The sequence below is a fragment of the Chrysochloris asiatica genome, unplaced genomic scaffold (genome assembly GCF_000296735.1).
Source record: "Chrysochloris asiatica unplaced genomic scaffold, ChrAsi1.0 scaffold00224, whole genome shotgun sequence".
In the NCBI taxonomy this organism is placed as follows: domain Eukaryota; kingdom Metazoa; phylum Chordata; class Mammalia; order Afrosoricida; family Chrysochloridae; genus Chrysochloris; species Chrysochloris asiatica.
In genome coordinates, this window is record NW_006408742.1 from 2,561,567 (window position 1) to 2,570,614 (window position 9,048).

At 41.0% G+C, this 9,048-nt stretch overlaps 1 pseudogene; it reads left to right on the forward strand.

Annotated features, from left to right (window-relative positions):
* LOC102834251 overlaps positions 1-7,051 on the forward strand; it is an 11,186-nt pseudogene extending 4,135 nt beyond the window's left edge.
* Positions 7,052-9,048: the final 1,997 nt, after the last annotated feature.

Genomic DNA, 9,048 nt, shown 5'->3' on the forward strand with positions numbered 1-9,048 from the left:
ATCTCTAAATTCAGGTATATGGTCAATGTCTTATTTTGGCTCTCATGGACTTGCTTTCATTTTCTTCCACTTGAGCCAGAACTTGCATATGAGCAGTTGATGGTGTGTTCCATAGTCTGCCCCTGGCCTTATTTTGGCTGATGAGATGGAGCTCTTCCATCATCTCTTTCTACAGATGTAGTCAATTTGATTTCTGTGTATTCCATCTGATGAGTTCCAGGTACAGAGTTGTCTTCTATGTTGTTTATAGAAGGTATTTGCAATGAAGAAGTCATTGGCCTTGCAAAATTCTATCATGCAATCTCCAGAATCATTTCTATCACCAAGGCCATATTTTCCAACTAATGACCCTTCCTCTTGGTTTCCAATTTTTGCATTCCAATCGCCAGTGATTATCAACACATCTTGACTACGTGCTTGATCAATTTCAGATAGAAGAAGTTGGTAGAATTCTTCAATTTTTTTTCGTACTGGCTTTAGTGGTTGGTGTGTAAATTTGAATAATAGTGCTGCTAACTGGTCTTCCTTGTAGACATATGGATATTATGTAGACATCTTGATATGTTATTTTTTAATGTGACACCATTACTCTTCAATTTGTCATTCCCTGTGCAGTAAACCATGTGATTGTCAGATTCAAAATGACGAATACCTGTCCATTTTAATTCACTAAAGCCTAAGATATCGATGTTTATGTGTTCCATTTCATTTTTGACAATTTTCAACTTTCCTAACTTCGTACTTCATGAATTCCATGTTCTGATCATTAATGGATGTTTACAGCTATTGCTTTCATTTTGTGTCATGCCCCATCATCAAATGAACATCTCAAAGGGTTTACTCCATTCCTATTTTCATGGTCAACTCTACTTTGAGGAGGCAGCTCATCCCCAGTTGTATATTGAGTGCTTTCCAATTTGAGGTCCTTCTGACACTATATCTCACAATATTCTGGTGCTCTTCATCATGTTTTGATATTCAGTATTCTGGTACTATTTGACAGTGCTCCACTGCTATTCATGAGATTTTCAGTGAATAAATATTTGGAAGCAGTCCATCTTTCTTTCTCGATCTTCTTCTGGGAGCTCATCTGAAAGCTGTCCACCATGGGTAACCCTGCTGGTATTGAAAATACCAGTGGTACAGCATCTATAATTACAGCACGCAAGCCACCACAGTACAACAAACTGACAGACGAGTGTCAATCTCACAGTTTAGGAGGCTAGAAGTACAAATTCAGAATGCCAGCTCTGGACAAAGGTCCTTGTCTTCCTTCAGCATCTGGAGGCCCAGCGCTTCTTGGAGACCTCCATATGTCTTGGTATTCATGGTTCCCTGGATCTAGAACTTCACAGAGCAGGGACTCCAGTTCCAGAGGATGTACTCCACTCCTGGTGTTTCTTTCTTGATGGTAATAGGTCCCTCCTTCTCTGCTCACTTTCTCTCTTTTTTTGTTACCTCTTGTAACATAAAAACTTTACAGGCCACACCTCTGGGAAACTTCCTTACATTACATGAGGGTTGTTATGGGATTCACAGGGTTTCTGGCTACCCTTAATCCTCATATTGGTTTAGCATCAGATCACATAATGGGGGGGGGGGGTCATTACATAACTATCACATTTCCATCATTATATAACTGCCAAACCATTGAAAATTATGGCCTACCCAAATTGAGACATATTTTGGAGGACACAATTCAGTCCATGACAGGGATCCTACACTAAAAGGTAACTTGTCTGTAGAGAATTGTAAAACAGTAGCAAAGGTGACCAAAAGCTTTGTTTAGGTGTGTGAAAATATGTACACAGAAAAGGATAAACATGCACAGTTCAGCAATACTGTTTACATTCTTCAAGTTGTATAACCTTTCTTTCTATCCCTTTCCAAATTCTTTTGCCACCATTAACTGAAAGTCATTGTCCATAAGCTTCGCATCTGTTCTTTTGTGATGCTATCATCAACACAGATAAATCTTTGCGAGAGCCCAACACTCAAGGTAGACAAACTTTATTAATTAGACCCAATTTAGTTTGGTTCAAAGGGTGTTGACTTTTAATTATCACCTAGTGATAGCGATTCTAAACAAAGTCTTTCATAAAATATTCTTCCCACAGGGGCAGACCATTCCCAAACATTCTGCCTGTACACGTATATACTCGTCACTGATATTAGCTTCCCACAGGGGCAGACCATTCCCATAATTCTGCCTGTACACGCATATACTCGTCACTGATGTTAGCGAAGTTCTTGTGCTATATATAGTGTGAATCTCTTTCTTCTCCCACAACACTAATCATAAACACATCCCTTCATTAAAAGCTTCCTTAATGAGAATTTTTTGTGGTTTCACGATACTCCTTCATGTTTTGGTAACTGATCTCCAATCATTAAACACTAGGATTGTTTCCAATTTTTCAACCTTCCAAATATTTTGATAAATATTTCTATGTTTCAGCCCTTGACTTTTTTCTTTTTTTGATTATTTCTTTGGAATAGATATATCTCTTGAATTTTGATTCTTAGGCAGTGAAAGAGCTGGAAATGTCTAAATGAGTGTATATAGAAGGGACATGTGAATGTTTCCTTATGTAGATGCAATGCCAGTAATGCTCAGACACAGGACTGGGAGAACAGAGAGCAGGCAGCTAGATCAGCAAAGAGTGGAAGAGCCCAGGAGTCAGAAGGAGAAGAAGCTTTTCTGCAACATTGCCTGGATGGACTTCTTGTTGTTGTTAGGTTCCTCTGAGTTGATTCTGACCCATAGTTACCTTGTATAGAGTTCCCAAGGAGTGGTTAGTGGGTTGGAACCACTGACTTCTTGGTTAGCAGCCCAACGCCACACCAGAACTCCTACCACAAGGGAGCAGAAGAAAACCAGACTCCTCCAAACAGAAGTTAGAAGTACATTTCTGTGGCTGGGAAGATTTTACCCCTCTGTGCCTTGGTTTCTTCCTCTTTAAAATGACTTTTAAAATAGTACCAAAATTCCATAAAACTCATGGTGGTGGTGGTGGCTGCGTGCCATGGAGTCAGTTCCAACTCATAACTACCCTGTACAGGGTTTCTGAGGCTGTAAATCTTTACAGGAGCTGAACGCCTCATCTTTCTCCCAAGGAGCAGCTGGTAGTTTTGAACTGCTGACCTTGCGGTTTGCAGCCTGATTCATAACCACTACACTAACTCATAGGTAGACTAAATGAGTTAATATTTACGAATTATCTACACACCAAAGCCAGTCACTATCTAGTCATCTCTGACTCATGGCGATTCCATGTATGTGTCAGAGTAGAACTGGCCTTCATTGGCTTTCCAATGGCTGAGTTTTGGAAGCAGATCACCTCTGGGTGCATGTCAGCCTCCAACTTTTACTTATCCATTAATTAGGTAATCCGTTGGACTACCTGACGCACAGTAATTGCTATGTAAGTGAATGGTAACCTAAATAAAAATACATGTGATTTCTGGGTGGAGCCTAAGATGGACTGAAACAGGAAAAGTGTATTGAAGAACACACACAATGGGGCTTTGTCTTCTTTCCACAGAGGGAAGTAACTGTTATAAATCGAATTGTGTTCCCCTAAAATATGTGTTGCAAATCCTAACCACTATGCCGGGGGTTCAAATCCAAAAGGAAAAGGGGTGGCCTTGGTAAGGTAAAGAAAAAAGGTTGGTGTAGAGTGTGTCCAATCTCTTGAGATAGAAAAGAGATTAAACAAGTGAGAACAGAGATGGAGGAAGAGAGATGCCAAGCCAACATGAAGCTCTCCCAGAAACAGAAGTTCAAAGAGACAAGGACTTCCTTCCAGAGCTGGCAGAGAGAGAGAGTTTCCACTAAAGCTGGCACCCTGAATTTGGACTTCTAGCCTCCTAAACTGTGAGGAAATAAATTTGTTAAAGTTACCCTTTAATAAAATTAAACAATTTGTTAAACAAATTTTAACAAATTTAACAATTAAAAAATTTGTTAAACAAATTTGAACAATTTAACAAATACCACGAGGTATTTGTTGTATGTCTGTTTTCACAATACTGGGTAACTATAACACTGGCATTGTTCTTAGTTCACCTTCCATCCCAGTAAAAGATGGAGGCCTTAGGTGGGGAGCTAGGCGCTCTCCGACTCTGACCAGTAACTGAAAGATCCATTGTGAGGAAGGAAGCAAGAAAGCAAGAGCTTTTCTCTTCTTCCCACTCTTTGGGGGTACCTGTCACTGCTTATTAAGCAGTTTATGTCATTAAGCACTTCCCTGGGGAATTGGGGTACGCCAAGACAGGGTTGATAATGAAGATCTATTGCATAAACAGAAAAAGTTCAATGGATAAAGCCCTCCTCCTGCACTCCCTGGCTGGACCTCCATAGCAGCTCTTTTCATTAGCACCTTGTAAGGGTTCAACATAGATTTTATTTTCTCACTCCTTATGAAAAAAGACATTGATTCAGAAATAAGCACCCTCTTTGCATCTGTACCATTAGGCTGATACTTGGACTGCTATCCTATGGATGCCTGTGTTTGCATGTACTTGGATGATAGTCCCTGCAGCAGGACTTTAATGAAAGTGTGAGAGCTAATAGTGTGGTGCAACCCCAGACAAGCTGAACTGCTCCCCATGCCAGGCATGCCGTGGGTCCACTGCTGACCCACTTCCCTTCCTTCTTCAGGCTCCAGAGGTTAAAGTTGGTACCTCTAATATAAGAGAATTCTCAGAATGTGAGCCAGGGCTTAGGGTTCTGTGAGATTTTCATCCACAAAACTGAAGGGTAAGAATGGTGTCAATGAGGCCTGGAGGTCTTCCAATCTGTGTTGGGGAAACCAACCTGGTGTCAAGCAGCCCCTGATGCAGACTGGGCTCATCATGGGTGAGGCCAGGAGGAGAGGAAAACAGGCATAGGGCTAATGCTATGCTAGGCTGACAGCAAGTAGGATGTTTATTTATTTATTTATTTTTATTTTTTGGTAGGATGATTATTTTACCACATTCATTGATACCTGCCTCTTTGATGAAGGTTGGATTTGAATCCTGATTCAATAGAAACAATAGAAAACCTTCCCTCTGATGTCTAGCAGGAGTCCCTGAATGGGTATAGACAAGTAAGCCGTGGGAAACTCTATGGAGCACACTGCTACTCAGACACACATGAAGCGGAGTCCATTTCATAGTAACAGTAACTGGCAACGGTGAGACCAATCAACCCTAGGTTAAAAACTGGCTGGATTCAACCAGACAAAGTTTAAAAGCAAGCTTCAAAAAGATCAAACTGTTGCCAAGTAAATCAGCTGCACCCTAGAATAAAGCTCAAGAATATTTATTTATTTATTTATGTTGTTATTAAGTTCATCGATTCAGTTCGACTCATAGCAACCTTGTATAGGGTTTCTGAGGAGCGGCTGGTGAGTTTGAACCACCGACATATCGATTCAAATTAACCTTACAGTCGAGTGCGTATCATACAGTGCTACAGCAGGATAAAAATACCCCAAAATAAGCATGGAAATACGTGCCATGTTTGGCATTCATTCAAAAATTACCATGTATGCAAAAGCATGAAAATAGACCAAGCATGAAGAGAAAAATCAGTAGGAAGAGACCCAGAAATTACACAGGTGATTAGTTTAGTAAGAAAGAATATTTAAATTTCTAGTAAAATTACAGCTCATATGTAAAATAAACTAGAAGATAGATTGAGCATGTTAAGTAGAAACATGTAAAATATTTAAAAGACCTAAATAAAACCTTTAGAGATGAAAACTAAAATGTCTAAGATAAAATATAGACTGGATGAGATTAATAGCAGACAAAACACTACATAGGAAAAGATCAGCACAGGAAGAGCTAGCAGTAAAAATTCTCTGAAATGAAACATAGAAAAACAAGACAAACCAAACACAGAACAGATGTTTACAGAACAACAGCAGAATACACATTCTTCTCAAAAACACATAAAACAATAGCCTCAATAAATTCACAAGTAAGGTGCACATCCCCTCTCCTGCTCATCTCCTCAACCAACCAAGAGAAAGCGCGAATGGGATACAGGGGAGGCGAAAGGCTCCAGCACAGAACAAAAGGAAGCAGGCGTTGGGAATGGTACCTCTGCCCCTGTCTGCTTACCCTTCTCTGGTTTTAGAGTGCAAAAAGTGCTCAGGGAGTCCGCGTGGGACAAAATCATTTTCCTACATGGGAAGGTGAATGAGGCCTCTGGGGACAGGGGTGGAGAGGATGCCGTTGTGATCTTGGAGAAGACACCATTTTAGGTGGAGCAGGTGGCCCAGCTCCTGACGGGCAGCCCTGAACTCCAGTTGCAGTTCTCCAATGATATCTACAGCACCTATCGCCTGTTTCCTCCAAGACAACGGAGTGATGTGAAGACCACCGTGGTTTACCCTGCCACAGAGAAACACCTGCAAAAGTACCTGCACCAAGACCTCTGGATGATCTGAGAGACTGGCGATGATTACAAGAACATCACTTTGCCCCACTTAGAGTCTCAAAGCCTCAGTATTCAGTGGGTATATAACATTCTCAAGAAGAAGGCTGAAGCTGACCGGATTGTTTTCCAGAACCCAGATCCCTCCAACGGCTTTGTCCTCATCCCTGACCTCAAGTGGAACCAACAGCAGCTCGATGACCTGTACCTGATTGCCATCTGCCACTGCCATGGCATCAAGTCACTACGGGATCTCACTCCAGAGCACCTGCCACTGCTGAGGAACATCCTCCAGGAGGGTCAGGAAGCCATCCTGCAGCACTACCAGGTGAAGGGGGACCGCCTGCGTGTGTACCTGCTATTACCACCTGCATGTGCACTTGTACCCTCCTATTACCACCTGCATGTGCGCGTGTACCCTCCTATTGCCACCTGCATGTGCACTTCACGGCCCTGGGCTTCGAGGCCCCTGGCTCTGGGGTGGAGCGGGCACACCTACTAGCAGAAGTGATTGAAAACCTAGAATGTGACCCAAAGCACTATCAAAAGCGCACTCTAACCTTTGCCCTCAGGACCGATGACCCCTTGCTCCAGTTGTGGCAGGAGGCCCAGAAGAGTTAAGTTGACTTAGGAATTTTCAGGAGAGCACAGATATGTGGGGACTGGGGTGGGGTCAGGGGAGAAAAGAGGCATTTGTATAACTTAATGATTTTTTAAAATGTATTTTGTACTGACTTATTCCTAGTATGTGAATAAAGCATTGGATCATTAAAAAAAAAATAATAAATAAACAAATAAATAAATAAATTTACAAGTATTCAAATTATACAAAGTATGTTCTCTTACCTCACTGAAATGAAATTAAGTGTCAGTGTAAGAAATGTGGAGTCCTGGTGTGGCACTGTGGGCTAATGTGTCAGGCTGCAAAATCATTTGAACTGCAAGGTTGGTGGTTCAAGCTCATCAGGTGCTCCTTGGAAACCCTATATAGGGACGCTATGGGTCAGAATAGACTCTGTGGCACTTAACAACAACAATAACATAAGAAGTATGCCAAGACATGGAGTTAGAAAAATCAAAAGGGAAGAACGCACTCAGCATTTCTCAAGCTGAGGGAACTGAAGAGAAAATTCAAACCTCGACTTGCAGTATTAAAGGATTCTGTGGGCAAAATATTGAATGATGCAGCAAGCATCCAAAGAAGATGGAAAGCATACACTGAGTCAGTGCATGAAAAACAAATGGATGCTGTTCAAACATTTGAAGAGGTAGCATATTACCAAGAGTCAATGATACTGAAGGAAGAAGTCCAATGAAAGGTATTGGCAAAAAATACAACACCAATAATTGGTGGAATACAAATTAAAATCTTTCAACAACACTCAGTCATCTATTGCAAGGAATTTGGAAGACAACTACCTGGCCAACTGGCAGGAAGAAATCCATATTTGTGCCTATTCCAAAGAGAGGTGACCCAACAGAATGCAGAAATCATCGGACAGTATCATTGCAAGTAAAGTTTTACCAAAGATAACCCCAAAACAGCTGCATACATTGACAGAGAACTTCCAGCGGTTCAAGCTGGATTCAGATGAGGACATGGAACAAGGGATATATCATTGCTGATGTCAGATGAATCTTGGCTGAAAGCAGAGAATGCCAGAAAGATGTCTACCTGGGCTTTATTGGCTACGCAAAGGCTTTTAATTGTGTGGATCATGACAAGCTATAGACAACATTGTGAAGAATGACTATTCTGGAACACTTAATTGTGCTTACAAGGAACCTGTACATGGACCAAGAGGCAGTTGTTTGAACAGAATCTGGGAACACTGAATGGTTTAAAATTAAGAAAGGTGTGCGACAAGGTTGTATGTTTTCACCATACTTATTCAATCTATATACTGATCATATAATCCAAGAAACTGGATGACATGAAGAAAAACGTGGCATCAGTATTGGAGGGACACTCATTAACAAACTGTGATATGCAATTGATAGAACTGTGTTTGCTGAAAGAAAAGAGGGTTTTAAATACTTACCGATAAATGTCAAATACTACAGCCTTCGGTATAGGTCGCACATCAATATAAAAACAAAAACAAAAACAAAAACAAAAAACCCCTCACCACTGGATTAATAACCAACATCTATATAAATGGAGAAAACACTGAAATTGTCAAGGAATTCATTTTGTTCAGATCAATCATCAACACTCACTGAAGCAGCGGTTAAGAAATCAAACAACATATTGCATTAGGCCAATCTGAAGCACTAGACCTCTTTAAAGTGTTCAAGAGCAAACATGCCAGTTTGAGGACTAAGGTGCGCCTGATCCAAGCCATGGTCATGCATGTGAAAGTTGGACAGTGAATAAGGAAGACCATAGTAGAATTGATGTATTTGAGTAATGGTCGTGGATGAGAATATTGAAAGTACCATGGACTGCCAAAAGAACAAATGGATCTGTGTTGGAAGAAGTACAGCCACAGTTCTCCTTGGAGGCCAGGATGGCCAGATTTCATCTCTCATACTTAGACATATTGTCAGGAGGGACCAGTCATTGGAGAAAGATATCATGCCTGGTAAAGTGGAGGGTCGGAGAAAAAGAGGAAGAC